We start from the raw sequence: 16,925 nt of genomic DNA, 5'->3' as shown, positions 1-16,925 counted from the left end.
TATTTCACCAATTTGCAATTAAGAGCGCGGCGCACCACCCCCGCGGGAGTCGACGCCGCCGACGATAGGGGCCGCAAAGGGTTGGCGCCTCTCTCGAGCTTTATGGGGCTGATAATTTCGTGATTAGCCAATTAAAGGAAAAAATTAAATAGCCAACGGGGGTCGATTGCGGGACGAGCCTCGGCCGTTAATGTATCGAGAGAAAACGGGAAGATTTGTAAAAAATTATTGTTTTTATATCATTGCCGACTAATTAATCGGAAAACTTGCGAGAAGTTTCGTTACCCGTTTTGATAGATTTTATTGAGGCGGTATTCTTCGTCAATTAAATTTTTGCATCGGTGTATAGAACATGTAATGGGAAAATTGATTTATTACTCTTAAAAATACCTTGTACACTATTATACAGTTATATGTTATTTTTTGTGTGAATATATATGTATATGTATATGATAATATATTTTATTTTAATGTAATGTTAAGTACATTTTTACGCTGAATACATAATACGCTGAATGAACAATAGCTAAAGACTAGTGCCTGCATTGCATCGAAAAGTGACATTATCTTGCGGGCAACTTGTAATTCGACAGTCTCCCAACTTTAAGGGTTGCGCTAGAACGAGGAGGGGGGTGCGGAAGGGAGAGCAATATATAAATTCGTTATTAACCCCGTTACGCCGCGCAACGTCGACGCACGCATCAGCCTCGACGAGACCTCTCACGCGACGGGATCTAAAACTTTTTTAAGCTCGCCTACTACAGAGTCGCGTCGTATATACCTTAATGACAACAAGGGAATAGAAGACAATTTGTAGCTTCCCGTCTTCGACGGCGCGCGGGCGGTATCCGCCGATCGCCGCCGGTAGCACTTTTAAAGCCGGCCCGATGCGGTCGAGGAGGTCAGCATTCGGTTCGTTGCCGGCGCGGCGTTGGCCACGATGGGTAGCGCGGGGTTGTTGGCATCGCGGCCCGAGGGTTTCGCTCCGGGCAGGGCAAGGCGGGAGGGAGGGGGTGCAGCTCGAAGGAGCTAGCGGCGCGGAATAACGGTAAGTCTAGTGTTTATTTGATGGCCCGTAATCACGCTATTTTGTCATCAACGGTAGGCCTCCTTCCGACGATGTATACCGACGTAGGGGCCGGCTCCGCACTTATACTCAGCCCCTAACTCACCCTCTCCCGGCCACCCGAGGCCCACTCGAGGAAGGGAGGGACTAATTCGAAGCGCCGTTGTGCCATGCCGCAGCACCGGGGCGCATCTTGCTTCCGGTATAATTCTAAAACGTAGCGAGGCGTAGCACGCGCGAGTGTGATGCACGTACGCAAGGTGCAATCTCGCACAACAGGAGATACCCTTGATATTCTTCCGGCGTTTCCATTGCTCTTCCTGACCTGACCGCCGCTCGTGATAATGCGTGCACGCATGCCACGGCGCGGCGCGGCGCCACGCTGCAATTAATCCGTGACGGTGCGAAACTGCGAAATCTTCCCGAGACTTTGACAGTCTCGAGAATTTGTCGGCTTTACAACGCTATCGTTGATACCTGCACGCGAGATAACCCGCGGGACCGGGTGTGATACGTCATGCGGGAATGATATTTGCGAACTTTATCCCGCACACAATCGCATATATGCAAAATAAAAATATTCCCGATACGATAAATAAAAAAAATATATTTTTATTGAAAAATAACGCGATAAACTCCGGGGTAAACTTTTGAACTTATAACGCAATAAAATGGAAGTTTGCAGTGGAGTTTGGCAAATATGACGTTTTAATTAATGTTACATGTCACAAAATAAGGAGCTTGATCCTGTATATCGTACAGCGAGAGGAGTGGTATGGTAGAGTATTCGTAACGCAAGTCATCATTTCAACCGCAACTACAATACAATATAATCTTTGCATGTTTCTGCGATCCGCAGTGGCCGATACGGGTGCGCTACGCCTCGGCGTGTACAGCGCGTAATAACGGCGCAACGGTCTGTGAATCATCGGCAAACGGCGCACCCAAATCTATATATTCGCGCGTTTGTGTGTTTTTGTGTATCTCTTACACCCGCGATATCGGTGGCGTAACGTTCGCTGCATTTCTGATGCACGGGTAAGGCACTATGATATCGCCTCCGGTTACGGCGCGGGGCGCTTTCACACGTTGACGCGCGTGTCTGACGTGAAGCTAATTAGAAATTATTCAATAATGGGTTAGGAAATACTCAATAATAGAAAATAGTGTAATCGCGGTAACTAATATTAATGATACGGCAGGCCACTTTGTTGCCTTTCGAAGTTTCGCGGCAGCTGAATTCAATGATGAAATTTGGAATTTTAATTTAAAGATAATATTATACATAATGCAACGTAGAAATGTTGTGTATAATGTAACGGGAACTAATGTGTCGGTAGTGTTATAAATGTCACATGATATTTTCAGCAAAACAATTTGCACACAACGAAATTGCCTCATATCTATTGTTTGGATACAGAGTGGGATTTTCTTAGCGCCGAAAAATATTGAAGAGAGATTGCGTCATCTAGATTACATAATGTCCGAGAAGAGTTTTGGCCTTTCTAAGCCTATCTATATATTGTACTTAACAAAATTATACACGCGTGTCGCAAAACGCTGAAAGAAAAATCATTGAATGATTAATATTACTTTCTGTGACGTTAATGATATTCATTAGGAGGTATACAATATTTCGCTTGATTAATTCGCTAAGGCGTCACCTGCGTGACTGACGCGCTATTTTTCGATAAATGCCTCTAAGCGCTGCGCCGCATTGGGGAAACATGCAAATAAACTCGTTGTGCGTAGGCGTTGCGTTGGAATATTGCGAATTCCAGATTCGACGCGCTTATCGCCCGCGGTGTCGTCGACTCGCTAGGCGAATACCGGTACCGGTCGCAGCGATGAGAGAGAGAAAGAGAGAGAGATAGAGGGAGGGAGGGAGGGAGGGAGGGAGAGAGGGGGGTCAATTTGTCAGGAAGTGCACAACTCTGATGTGACATCGCGAGCGCTTACCCTAATGGAGCTCTACGGTGTAACAGCTCGTTGAGAGCTTAACACGCATAAGCGAGTAATCCTCGTGTCCCGACGGTTTCTCGATGGAACGCCTCGATTAGCTACCCTTGCCGATTAGGATACCGCAAATCCGTTGATAGCTACTCGGCGATCACCACGGTTCATTCCTCGATTGCCCTCGACCGCTCGACTGCATTCAAGCGCTGATACAAACAATAACAACAACACGTGAGATATATGTTTTTTTCCACCATTGTGAAATATTGTACATATTTTGACAGACACGTCCACTCGCAACGATACGAGATCGAAAAACATGAAGCCGCATTGAAAAACTTACAATGCTCACACGGCTATAAGTTGAATGTAATAATACAATTCATTCATAATATTTGAAGGCGCAAAAATCAAATATTGCGAGATTTTAAGATAAAACGAATTAAACAACTACACGTAGTTGCTTCAACATGCGTATTAAACTATCTTTTCTGTTAGAAAAGAAAAAGATAATTACTTTGTGACAGATTAAATCTGGAGTATTATAATGAAGGAAAGCAGAGAAGCCCCCCGATATAAATTTTCTTGATAATGTAGTAGCATCGCGGAACTTGTGTAAAGAGAAACTGCCGACGATCCTTCAACCCCTTTCCAGGGAGAGAGGTCGTCGGCCACGCTAATCGAACTCTTCCTCAAAATAATAGCAGGGCCCCTGCCACCCCTCCCCCTCCCCCCCCCTCTCCCTTCGCGTACAACGCGAATCTCGCGAGTAGTGCCTAGCCCCGGTCCTGACTGCCTCATTACCCGCTTTTAATGAAACTCTTTTCTCCGGGCGGGCCCGGGCTAAGCGCCCGTTGCCAAACCTCGTTTAGGCGATACGGATCAGCGTGCCTGCGAGCTCCTACTCAGCGAAGACTATAAAGCCTCACCCGTCCCGACGGCTCCGTTCCATGGACGAGTTCCGGCATCGAAGTTTCGCGCAAGTTTGCCGAGCCGAGGCGAACGTCTCTCTCCTTCCGCGCCGCGTCGAACGAGGAGGCGAGAAGGCCGGGATTTGGTCAGAGGGGAAGGAAGGAGGTTCAAGGTGGAAGAGGGGGAGGGGTTGGCCGGAAGAAGAGTCGAACGCGTCTGACACGATGCTTAAGCGTGCGAACCCTCCCCAACTCCCTCGGACCAATCCCTCCAGTCCGTTCTAGCAGTTTTCGGTTCTCGCTCTCGCAACCCTTCACAAAAGGGATACGCTTCGCGCTTTGAACCAAGTTTCGGCAATTATTATGATCCACGGTATACTCACGATTTCGTCGCAATTGTGTACGCGCGTATCGTAAGACGCGTTGTTGCGTCGTATGTAAATAGAGGGAGATGACTCGAGAACTCTGAAGAGAGCGAGCCTGATCGATTTGTCATTCAACCAGGCAAACGGTGAAAGTGCGTATATGTACGACGCGACTACGTGCTCATTGAACGATTCATGATAATGTTCGCGTTGTGAAAAAAGTAAGAATATTTAAAGAATCAAATTAAATTAATAACAATAAGTTTGACAAATCTGTTTAGATTTATGTAATTATATTTATTGATGGTCGTACTTAACTATATTTGATATGAAAATATTATTGTTTTAAGCATTAAATAAGTTTTCCCGTAAAATCTACATTATTCTTATTAAACGTGGTAGTAATTGTTAAAGACCACTTATATATTTTTTTGTTTGTCATCCTAAGGCCATTACCGTAATCACATACCTTTATGGGAAGATAAATGCGATAGTAAAAAAACATGACTCAGAAAATAATGTGTCTTGTAGCTAGGTCATTCGAATAATTCTTTTACTTTCACTATGCTAAGTATTTGCTTTGTAGTTTGCGCTATTTACTTCTCAAAGCCAAATATCATTTTCTGTAATCTGCTTGTAGAAGCCTAGTCTTCTCGAGCCTGAGCAAATAACGTTGTTACTCGTATGTTCTTAACGCGTTTGTCTCGTTAAATAAGATTAAGAAAAGATCCCTTCCTCCATATTTCATCTATACGATTATTTTGAACGGCTGTCTAATATTCGTATTCATGCGACTTGTTTGAACGTGTCGGTCTGCGACGTCGAATGAAAGCGTTCCGTGCCATCCCTTTAAGTCTAGCCGGCTCCTTCTTCAATAACTCATTCCACGTCTTGCTTGCCAGCCCCCGGAAGGTGCGCGGGACGTGTCAGAAGACAACTCCACCCCGTGCTGTCCACTGTCTACGGGGAGTCCCCCTCTGAGTAACCGAGAAACCGCAGTACAACGAAACTGGCGAGTCGGGCAGGGGTGGTTGAACGGCATCGGCGGAGAAAAGCCGGCGGTGGACCATCCCCCCTCCCTCTCCCTCCGCAGTAACCAAAATTTATATACAAAGTATCTTTGCTGACCAGTTGCCCGTTGGCGAATAAGTAAAACAGTAAACCGGGCCGCGCGTGGCGGAGGATGTGTTGAAGTGGTGAGCGAGAGGGGCGGGAGAGAGGGATGGAGTGGCTGCGGTTTCACCTCGTAAATTTGTCCCTAGGAATGTGTGGCATTTTTCTCGACCCTCCTTACGCACCCCCCTCCCCCCCCCCCACGCGGCCATTCTTTTGCCGCCCTTGCGATGTTTCGAGTCTCGGCGCGCTATTGGAAGCGATCATCCCTCTTTAAGGATATATTCCGTTGTCCGTGATAAATTCTTTCGCCGCATTAAATTGCTTGCATGATAAATAGATGGTTGTTGTACATGTTTTATTAGTGGACGAGCGAAAATTGCATATTTCGGAAACGTTGCTATTTTAGAATTTCTGATTTTTCTCCTTCAAGTGTGTTTTATATACGCGTTAATGCACAGTATGGGAAAATTATGTAAAAATAGCAATTTGAAAGAATTTAGATAAAAGCGTTTGTTTTGTGCGATCATTATGTATACTGTGTAAGATACATAGCCTTTACATTCTCTAACATAGAAATGCAATTAACCGATGCAGTTGATTGAAACGCAATAACACGAACGCAAATTTGCAACGCACATTAGCTGACGCTTTAGAAGAAGAGGATAAAACAGTTTGCGCAATCTTTGAATTCCTGATTAGTAGCATAAGAAATATTTTACGAGATAATTAACTTCAGTCTTTCAGTCTTCTGTTTCCGTTATTTGTTATTTGTTTCCGTTTTTTATGTTTCTCAATAAATGATATAAACTTGAAAAATCAAGAAATCAAAACTTTCGATCAATGTCCAGTCAAAACAAACGTTTTTATCTAAATTCTTTCCAATTGTTATTTTTATATAATTTTTCCATTTTTTCATTCAGTTATAAAAGATTAGGACTCTGCGATATTTTATCAATAATTACGTAATAGTTTTATATAATTATGTAACAGTTTTATATACATATTTTACTTTAGACATTAACCAACATGGAATACCAATGCCAGTTGAACTGGAAAAAACTTCGTGATGAAGTTGCAGCGGCAAGTTTCCTGCGAGGCTGTGCGCTTCCTAGTCGACATGGCGTAACACACGACGCTATTGTCCACGTTATTTTATTTATCGAATATCATTTACTTTACGCACGGTGTATACGAGATCGAGTGATTTCAGACACGCTTCTTAGCGCGATTCCATCGTAAGCTATCGACGCGATGTAGAATGCGCGGTATGTAAATGAGCGTACGTTGCGCGATACCTCGCATAATATCGCGATCCCGATACATCCGTCGCGTTCAGCCGAATTACACGGTAAATTTTGCACGCTATCGAATGGCCGCGTTTCATCTTCCACGGACACAACGTATATACCGTGGACGTGCTCGCTGGCGTCGGGGGCGCGGATTCGCGGACTATAAAATATAACGTTCGGGGTCTGCATCGGGTCAGATTTAATACTAGAAATGGGAGGGTGTGGCGGACGAGCTCGAGGGCTAGAAACGGGCTCAAGCATATCGTGTGCACAGTTATTTCGGCACCCCCGTACACTCTTCCTCAAGAACGGCCGAGCATCGATACGTGTGTGTTCCGCGATTCACAATGCAATTATGTAAATAATATAATGAACGATGCCGACGCGACAATTGTGTATTCTTATATCTCATATAACAAAGCCGATTCGATGACGCATCGGTGCCGGTAATTGGGACGAAGATATAATTCAGTCGCGCAAAGAGAGAGAAACGCGTAGGGTTTAATCTTGCGCAAGTTACAGAATTCGTTTTCGCGAGACATGAATTTATTTATGCGCGCAATCGCGCGGATGTAATTCGCGGATGGATTCACATTCACGAGAATATTTTTGACGAGAGTTTTTGACAATGAATGTACGTGCTTACATATAACACGGCGGACGGTTCGCCATTGTACGTATATAAGCGTTTGGTATAGCTCAGTTGCATGCGGGCGACCAATGCCATCTGCTAAATGCAATAAACACGGAATCTTGCAATTCACCGGCGCGGCGCGGCGCGCTCGACGCTAACACGCCGTGGCTCTTCCGTGAAGCCGCGCGGCTGCAGTCGTTTCTGTTACGTATCAAACAAACATTACTCAGTTATAATCGATTAAGCTTCACTTCGGAGCCAGACCCGTGACGCGTGCCATTCCTTTGATTGCCAGGTAATCGCATTTCCAATCTATCGATTTGCGGCGCGGTACAGCGCGTATAATGAATGGTAAATTAAAATCGATAACAAACCAACATGGGGAAAATCATGGAAAATCTGCACGTTTTTTTTTCTCCACAATAATATCAAGTTTATTTTTCACATCCATTTACTGACATCATAAATAGATTCTTACAATAATATCTTAGAACGTTATCGGGTGTCTTGAAATAACAATAAATCATAGAAGCGTATTATTTTCAAAATTTGAAAACGCGCGAAAGTATATGTAAGTGAAAAATAGCAATATTTTAATGTTGATAAAATGCAGTCGGTTGCGGCGCGGCGGGGCTCGGTAACGAGTAATCAACGGCTCATTGGTGGATGCAACGGTGGACGGCGTACATTTGTTCCGGTAATGCCTGCGTCTGGGAAGCCGTGGCGGCAGCGGCGGTGGCGGCGGTGGATGTGTGTCGTTAGTATTTAGTGTTTAGTTAACATCGGGGACGGAGAAGCCGCCAGTGTTTGTAATTGGTACAGTTTAGGAGCGACGAAAGCGATTGTACACCTCACAGATTTCGCCCCCGACCCCCGGCTCCGAGGACGGCGCGGCGGCGCGCGGTCGCGTAACTTTTGTCCGCCCCGCGGCGGCGTCGCGGCGCCCGTCGCGAGCCAGTTTCAAATCCGTGCCGGGGCAAACGGCACGCCAGATGGCACGGGTACGTATCGCGGTCGTTACTACAATTAGATATTCGCCCCGGTCTGATCTCCAAATAATAACGCCGAAGGACCGCGCCCAAGGTCTTAGCCGACGGAGCTTCCGTCCGCCTTGGCGGCATTCGCACCTCGATGAGTCGCTCGGCAACGTTTGTCTGCTTGCGCTATGCGAATTCGCCTCCCTGTCGATTTTTCTCGTATCTCGAATATTCCGCGAGACGGTCATTTCACCTAGCAATTCGTAAGCGTCATGGCTATTGACGATTCTTGAAAAATTATTTTAAGGACAAACGTTGTCAGAGAGATGAAATGAGCGAAAATCCGAAAAATCGAAAATTAAATCCTTATATTTAAAACTTAATCAAATATGTACTTAAATGCAAATTGAAGCAGCGCGGTCTGTGATCGAAGTTTTATTTATAGGCGGCTTTAATGAAGCTAATTTTAATGCAGCTATGAAATCAAGAAGCAGCGATGAAATATTAGAATCCCAATTCTGCGAGGGTATACGGATTATTGAAAGAATGCGATCTTGCATGGAATTGCTTGAATTAAAATCTCTTTATCATAACATTTTCCTATTCGTGCATCTTTAATTTTATGGATACTTAAATTTGCATATCTTAATATGCACTTCGCATTTTACTCCGAGTCTGATTTCTGTCATTAAAGAGAGTCGAAAATACGATTGTTATTAAATCATTGCACATATAGCTATTGTGAATGATACATAGTATTGGGCTAATGACCCTGGCGATCGATATTAAAAGTCCCGATACGAGTCAGTAAGCTTTTAAAAGAAAAGGACGGATGTGAATACATCGCCTGCGCATCATTGGCCGGAGCTATTCAATTCTAATCTAATTTTACAATTTGGAATAAGGCAATGAGAGAAAATATTTGATTCATTCAATCATTATCTGCGAGAGCGATGCGCTCTCGCGCATTATTAACCCGAATGAATGACGCGATAAGGTTTTTTTATATATCTCTGTGACTTAGTATTCAGGAAGGCGTATACCCACTTATTTGGAGATCAGGAGCTCCCTCCGGAGCGAGAGACGACTTTAGACTAGGCACTCTTTCGCCCGACAACACCCCGTATATTTCATTTTTAAACAACAAAAAAATGCTAATGCACCGCCGCGCCCGTTATCGGCTCGGCTCTGTATATGAAATAATAAATAATCGGGTAAGCCCCGACGCCATTATTTTTACGTCGACTTTACTTCGGAGATACACATTTTCCCCGGGTTATACTTTCTGCGTCGCCCGTTTCGTTATATACGTACAGTACGTGACGTTGACTCTAGCGGTGGAATTTTACTGCCGGATAACTCGTCGTAATTCGCAAAACAGCTATTATGTATGCGCGAAAATATTTTGGACAAATGTCTAAAGTATAGGGGGAACACTCGCCTGTGTCTGTAAATATTTAATAAAATATTTATCTCTCTCATTAAAATATTTAACTTTTCGTGTTTAAAAATATGTCACTTATTATTAATAGGTGGTTGCAGAAGTCTAAATGATAACAATTTTTAACTGAAATAAGAATGAGATCTCATTTATTGATATAAGTATATATATATACATATTATATATATATATATATAATGACAATAATATGATAGGTTATTAACCGAAGTAATTTAATTAAATTTACATTAAAACTTTGAAACTCTGTATATCAAGTATTATATAATTCCTTCTAATTTTCCAATATTTAGACTTGTTTAATAATCTCTAAATTTATGAAACTGCAAAATTAAATGAATCTTTTAAACATCAATTTCTGTCTCCGATTTCAATTTCGAGTTGTACTATACATAGATTTAAAAAAAAAATTTATATTACATATTTATATACTTTACATTATATTTTATATCAAAATTCGGAAAATTGTTAATATTTTATATCTAAATATAAATATTTATTTTTCATGTCAAATATCGACATCTTTTATTACATATTAAATGTCTCGAAAAAAACTTGAAATAAAATATGAATGAAGTATAAACTTTTTCTCGCGATATAAGAATAAGTAATGCCTTGCTAAGATAATCAATTAACAATTATTAACATATAATATATAAAAAATAGTTAACAGCTTTGATCATCCATATATTCAATACTTGATATAGTATAATATATCTTTCAACTTGTCAAGACTCACAAGTATTTTCGAGAAAATAATTCATATGCAGATTAGCTCGAACAGATTGTATAAAACGGAGCCCCTTCATGAATTCCGCGGAAATATGATAAACACGCAAGATCTTTGACCGGCAACTGTTTCATGCACTTTTGAAACTTTAGAATAACATCATAACAATACATCATAACAGGAGTTGTGCATAATTCACGGTATCGTAGCTTGGTATACTGTCAGCTATTCCGACATCTGGAATCCTAAGAACGTTGCCAGACCGCAAATAGTAAATAGCTGTCACATTATCCAACGTTTGGTTGGAAAATTTACAATCTGCAGTCTGTTACCAGAATTATATCAGAATACATTAATGGTAATATATTATCAGAAGATTTCTCCGTCTCGTAGGTATCTAATGATCTTTTCAGCGCGCAGCGGTATCTACACAATGTATCTCCATCACAGATGTCACTTTCTTTCTAACAAATTAATTATAATATTCACGTATATATCTAATTAGTGAAAAAGATCTTCGCGAAAATAATCGAAAGCATATACAACTAATCTTTATCTGCTTCTTTTCGATTTTAAATCTAAATGAATTAAACCGTTTTTAAAAACACCAATAAAATATTTGAGATGACATCATGTTTTATGATAGACAAGAGAATTTAACAATATCGAAAATAATACTGCGTGTGTATTAAATTGATAAAGATAAATTGACAAAAATGTAAAACGAGTTAAATCAATTAGTCGCGTATGCAAAGTATGCTCGGCGCACATAACGCAGTGCTTAAACGTGTAAAAAAAGAAGGCTCAAGAAAAATTACGCGCTGTTTGAAGAGGCCCAATGGCCAACGTTGAATATTGTTCGTGCGAGAAAAGGTCGCGGTCGAATCAGCGTCAATCAGAGCGTCGCCTTGACACCCATGCCACTGTAAACCGAATCGAAAATTCAATTGAATGCCGCCGAATTCTTGCCGGAATATCAAGTTCGCCGGAGCTCGCGGCGGGGCCTCCGTCTATATAAGTGAGTGAGTGAATGAGAGAGTGAGAGAGAGGGAGGGAGAGACAGTTGTGGCTACTATAAACTTTTTTCGCGTCATGCAAATTTAATATCTTCCTTTTAAACTTCGCTCGTCTTGAATGCTTTGGCCTTTATTGCGAGCATTGATTTGACTTGCTGAAACTTTCGCGTTTGTTGCCATCAAAATTTGCTTTGATGATAAATCATGTGCAAACAAATGAAGTAATATTATTTTTTACGTATGAGTCATTTCAGTATGATTCATTGGTATAACGAGTTATACATAATATTTTATAATGCATGTAATATGCCATTCTGTGGCTATTGTTTTTTGAGTATTTCTTTACGTAACCGTTTTATTTGCAGAAATTATCTAATAAATTTGATTAGGAGAATTAATTTATTCGACATATTAAATATGAGAATATATTTTACGGATATTTGCATCAACTTTCTCCCAACTTTGTCACCGTTTTGTAATTCTCGGGAGGAGAAATGATTTGCAATATAGAACGCGCGGTCCTTCCGGGGGCTTAGGCCGAGATTGAGAAGCGGCCGTGCGAAAGAATCAGGCAAATCACGGGGACCCTTCTCATCGAAGGGATGCTCGATCAAACAGAAATTCCCCTAAATAAAGGAGGTTATCGGACTATAAACTCGCGCTCGCCGTCGATCGATAAACTGCGGCGCGCTTATTCTCCGACTTTTATCCCGAAATTTTTATTGTTTAAATAAATCATCGTCCGGCACTGAATGTGGGGATTACGCGGAGGTATTAATGGCAGCACGTATGTGCATTCATATTTATTTACGCAATTATCCGCCGTCCGACGCGCGTGCAAAAAAAAATATAATTGGCCGGTGCTTTATGGCTTAAAATACGGATTGCCCGACGTCAAAACATATTTGTATCAGCGAAGCGACTTTTCATCAACAATATTCGATAAATCGACGCGTGTGATACCGCGCGATTGTCTGAATCTGATTTTTGTCATTTTGTTGTCAGGCACGCAAAAAATATTTCCAATATTTCCCAGTTTTGGGGGAATATCGGTATATTTTTTGGCGTGCCTGACGACAGTTATTTTTTTTATTAGCTTTAGTCGCATTTCTTTGTAAATTCTGCAGTTTTGTAATTCACGATATCGCGGTAATAAAAATATAAAGCGTAAACTCGGCAAAAAAATATATTTTTGACCTGCAATATAAATAAATACATCCCATGTAAATGTCTTGAAAAGTTTTAATAGAATTTACACTCTCTTTTTTTCTTTTATAACATTTTTAAACAGGTATTTCTGTAACAGAAATTATGTATGCGGCTATGAAAAAATAACATGCAAGATTTTGTTAACATCACTTCTTGCTTTACGCTTGAAACATTAACCTCGCGTTTCGACGTTTCGGTTAAGAGCAAAAATAAAGCGTGCAAAGAATCGTCATTATACATTCGAAGATGGCGCCGGGTGAAATATCACATTTAATTTTTATTGCATCAGCTATATGCATTGCTCTGAGTCTCCGAGACAGCGGTTCGGAACCAAAGGGGGAGGTCGCGTGGAGGCCACTGTAGATATACAACGAAGACAGTAAACGCGGGGTGTATGTAAATATAGCGTGATACATTGGATACTCGCTTATAAACACCCCATTTTTATTCGGGTAGCGTTTCGCCACCCGGCGCCCACCCTTCCCATCCACCGGCGCGCTCCTTAGCTGCTGGCCCACCGACGCCAAGAGCAGACAACTCTAACCTATTATTTTTGTGTTTTTATGTACCACACTATCTCCGATATTGCCGCGAATATTTCGCTAAGACACAAAAATATAAGCTATCATCCGAGGAATGAAAAATATCGCTGATTTTTTTAAACATCAAGTAAAAATACTTTATTTGAAATACACAGTTGCTCTATTTTCTATTACATTACAGCGAAAACTGAAAAATATCATACATAATTTCACAGAAAGATATCAACGAAAGAACATAACGTAATAAATGATAAAGACACACACATAAATGACAGATACATGAAGACAGATACAGTAATTCGAATCTGCATCGCACGTATTAATTCTATTGGTTTTTTTGTTTGCGGTTCAGCCGTACCGCGCGTTATTCTAAGAATCTTGCTCAATCAATTCAAGAACGCTGCGATAGCACTGATCATATTCTATCCATGAAGAATATGACGGAGAAAAAAACCGAGAGCATCATAGTCTCATGTGCGCGAGTAAAATTTTATTTACATTAATCTACAAGTCATTTTTTATTCGTTCTAAATTTATTATAGTAAATATCTAATTTATAAAGAAAACTTTTTTAATATTTTACGATATTCCTAGAATATTATAAAACGAGTAAATATGTTCAATGATACACCAGGTTGTTGGCATCATAAAAGTGTTAATATGCTTGGAAAATATGACGGAATGGATATGATCAACGCAAATTAACCAGATAATCCGATTGCACGGATTGGACCATTGAATCTTTCAGTGTCATATCGAGTGGCCTTGAAAGATGTTGTTGCCCTCGTGAGCGTCCAATCAGGCTCGCAGTTTCCAAGAATGAGTGTTGGGTTAGAGTCACGATGCATCTTTTTCGCACCGTCCACTTTTTCACCGAGTGTTTCATGTTATACGGCCCCGCGGATTCCGCACGATATTTTTTTTGTTGCATCCCATTACCATTGATAAATTTATTGCTCGGTGAAGGCTCACAATCAATGAAGAAAATTAATCGGCGCGCTGCCAGAAGATCTGTTCATTTTGTAAAGGATTATACATATGATTGATTTCTTAATAATTTTAATCTTTTTAAGTGTGAGAGTTGCATAATATTTTGCATGATTTATATATAAAAAGCAAATCGTGAAAATGGAAGGTTTTTAATAAACTAGTTACGAAGTCTAAATATCTAACTATATATGTAAGAATAATAAATTTGCTTTCATATATGATTTTGTAATAAAAAATTTACGAGCATTTTCGTGTAACTTTCTTTAAATTTTTATACATTTATATCAAACTTTTATCTCAACGTAAAGAAGCTACGTTCGAAAAATATATTTGTAACATAACCATTCATCATTTTTATATACAATTATGCAATTTAGTTATTCCGCATAATTGTTAAAAAGGTCAGCTTAATTTTTTTACCGTTTGAAATGAAAGGTAGCAGACACGCGTAGCATGATATCGGGCCGGCTCGTGCGTATCGATTTGACTTCGGAAATTCGACACCCACGCATAGGGCGCACGTGTTAATGTTATTTACGCCGTGATGTTATTTATGCGCGTTCAAACTCGTGTTTGAACAAGTGTGCCACGATGACGACAACGCCCGTCGAAATTGGGAAAAAGTGTTTGTCAGCAAACGAACGCGCCAACGATCACAAATAATTTTAAGCCGGCTAATGGTAAGGACGCCAATCAGCAAATTGTACTGCCGCGAATGTTCTCTCTTTTTTCTTTCTCTCTCTCTCTCTCTCGCTCTCGCTCTCTCGACAGAAACTCGCGGTGGCAATCTAACGCGATTATTAATTCGGCATTGCGTCTTAAGCGGTGTGCAAATATCGATAAGAGAGGTACTTACCGTGCATTTACACACGTAAAATTGTTTTGCGTTGCGTCACTCTTATGATCAGCGATTATTTCATAAAATTTGAGATTTCAATTGGATTTGAGCAAGAAACAAAAACTGAAAAATTATTATTAGTCTCATATATTATTATATATTTCATTGATTAATTTGACATTAGAAATTAACCACATGACCACATTTTAATTATTCCCACGATAAATTCACGGAAATTTATAGTTAAATAACCAAGCGGGGAAACATGGTTAAGAATCGGATGCAAAAAACATATGCATATGTTAATTTTATATTTTACGCTTGATTTGATGTCGACGAGAATAGTTCGCAACCTGTTTCATAAGTCAGCATAAAGCAAACTGAATTCTAGTAGTTCGTTACTCCGCGGACTGGTTTATCACATCTTAATTTAAATATGCTGATTGCTACAAGTTAAAACATGCAATGTTGTTTAAATACGCTCAATGGTATGTGAACCTGCCTCGTTTTTCACGTATATGTCGTATATAACGCAGTGATCAGAGTAACAGCGATATTATGATATACAAGTTTATTCCATGTTTTAGAAAAACAATTCTTTTGAATTGAGAAATATATCTACTGATTTTTAATTTTTAACGGAATATAAAAAAGAGACTCGTATAGCTTCAACCTAATTATTTATTGGTTTAAGAATCAAGGATGACGTCAATCATCGTTAATTATAATGTCAAGAGGAAATTTATGCACACGATTCTTGCAAGTTACAATTTACATGAAGCGTTTGTCAACAAAACCAGTTTAGTTTACTAAAATAGTACCAGTAACTTTGCTACTAATCCAATGTTGTGTCATGTAAAAAAAGGATTTCTATTATGCTTTATACGTATTTCAAGCCACATTAACAACTGTTTTTTTTTCACGTTACATTTCTGTTGTCTCTCTCGGATGACAGTTTGTCACTCTATTCATTGGTGATAATTATATATATGTATACATATATGAATAGTGGTACACTGGTTTTGGATTATGATAAACCTGAGTGACCCTAAAAATTATTTTATCGATCCCAGAGACAACATAAAAGTGTAACATGAAAAAACAAAGCAGTTATTTCATATGTATATGGAATTTTATGCAAACTTGGATCTGTTCGGATCTACACACAGCTGTGATAAGTAAAACGGGTAAGGCGTTCCCGTTAACATTAAATCAACTCTTTTCCTTCCGACAAATTCGATATCATTGTATAAAGCATTTGCCAAGTTTATCTATTCTCGTGGCCATGGCGTCGCGTCGCTTGTATCGCCATTCGTTTTATATGCAAAAGAGAAAGCGTAATCCGCGTTAAATGCATTTACGTATCGTGTGTACGTTAAGAGCGAAGGTTCTCCACACTTCTCTCGAAAGAATTTTCTCCTTTTATTCTCACCGCGAGGTAAACAAAAAGGAAAAACGAGGCGAGCGGCCGAGTAGGAGCGCTCGAGCGTCGAGAGTCTCCAAAGGGTGCTGTTTATTAAAGGGTATTAATCTGCGAATCTGTAGCGCGTGCCCGCGCTTTAGCTCTCACTACGGCGAAACGATATTACTTAGCGTGTTTCCGTGATGCTCGCTTAAATTGCGTTTTGTAATTAGCCAAGAGGCAGCACACCCACGGCTGTGCCCACGGTTTCCTCGGTGGTTTCTTTCTCCTCTTCTTCCCTTCGACCTTCGACTCTCATGGGCGCCGCGCCGCGCCGCGCCGCGGCCGGCCCGCGCGCTTGTCGTTCCTTTCCCTCTTTTCTCGTCCTTCCACCGTTGACGCGTTTTCCACCGCGCGCTCGCTCG

General features: G+C 40.7%; 1 protein-coding gene and 1 long non-coding RNA gene across 5 annotated transcripts in view; one reads left to right on the top strand and one right to left on the bottom strand.

Moving 5' to 3' along the window:
- The window catches only part of Foxp (forkhead box P), a 233,191-nt gene that overhangs the window by 65,887 nt on the left and 150,379 nt on the right, over nucleotides 1–16,925 (top strand). The window lies entirely within an intron of this gene.
- The window catches only part of LOC139773488 (uncharacterized), a 34,289-nt gene continuing 17,808 nt past the window's right edge, over nucleotides 445–16,925 (bottom strand). Inside the window, exon 2 of the long non-coding RNA XR_011718359.1 lies at nucleotides 445–3,228. This is a non-coding gene — a long non-coding RNA (uncharacterized lncRNA). The remainder of the gene's footprint in view (nucleotides 3,229–16,925) is intronic.

This window comes from Temnothorax nylanderi, unplaced genomic scaffold (assembly GCF_030848795.1).
Source record: "Temnothorax nylanderi isolate EJ_2023f unplaced genomic scaffold, tnyl_v1.0 TNYL_tig0062_pilon, whole genome shotgun sequence".
Lineage (NCBI taxonomy): Eukaryota > Metazoa > Arthropoda > Insecta > Hymenoptera > Formicidae > Temnothorax > Temnothorax nylanderi.
This window is presented reverse-complemented; position numbering and strand designations above follow the sequence as displayed.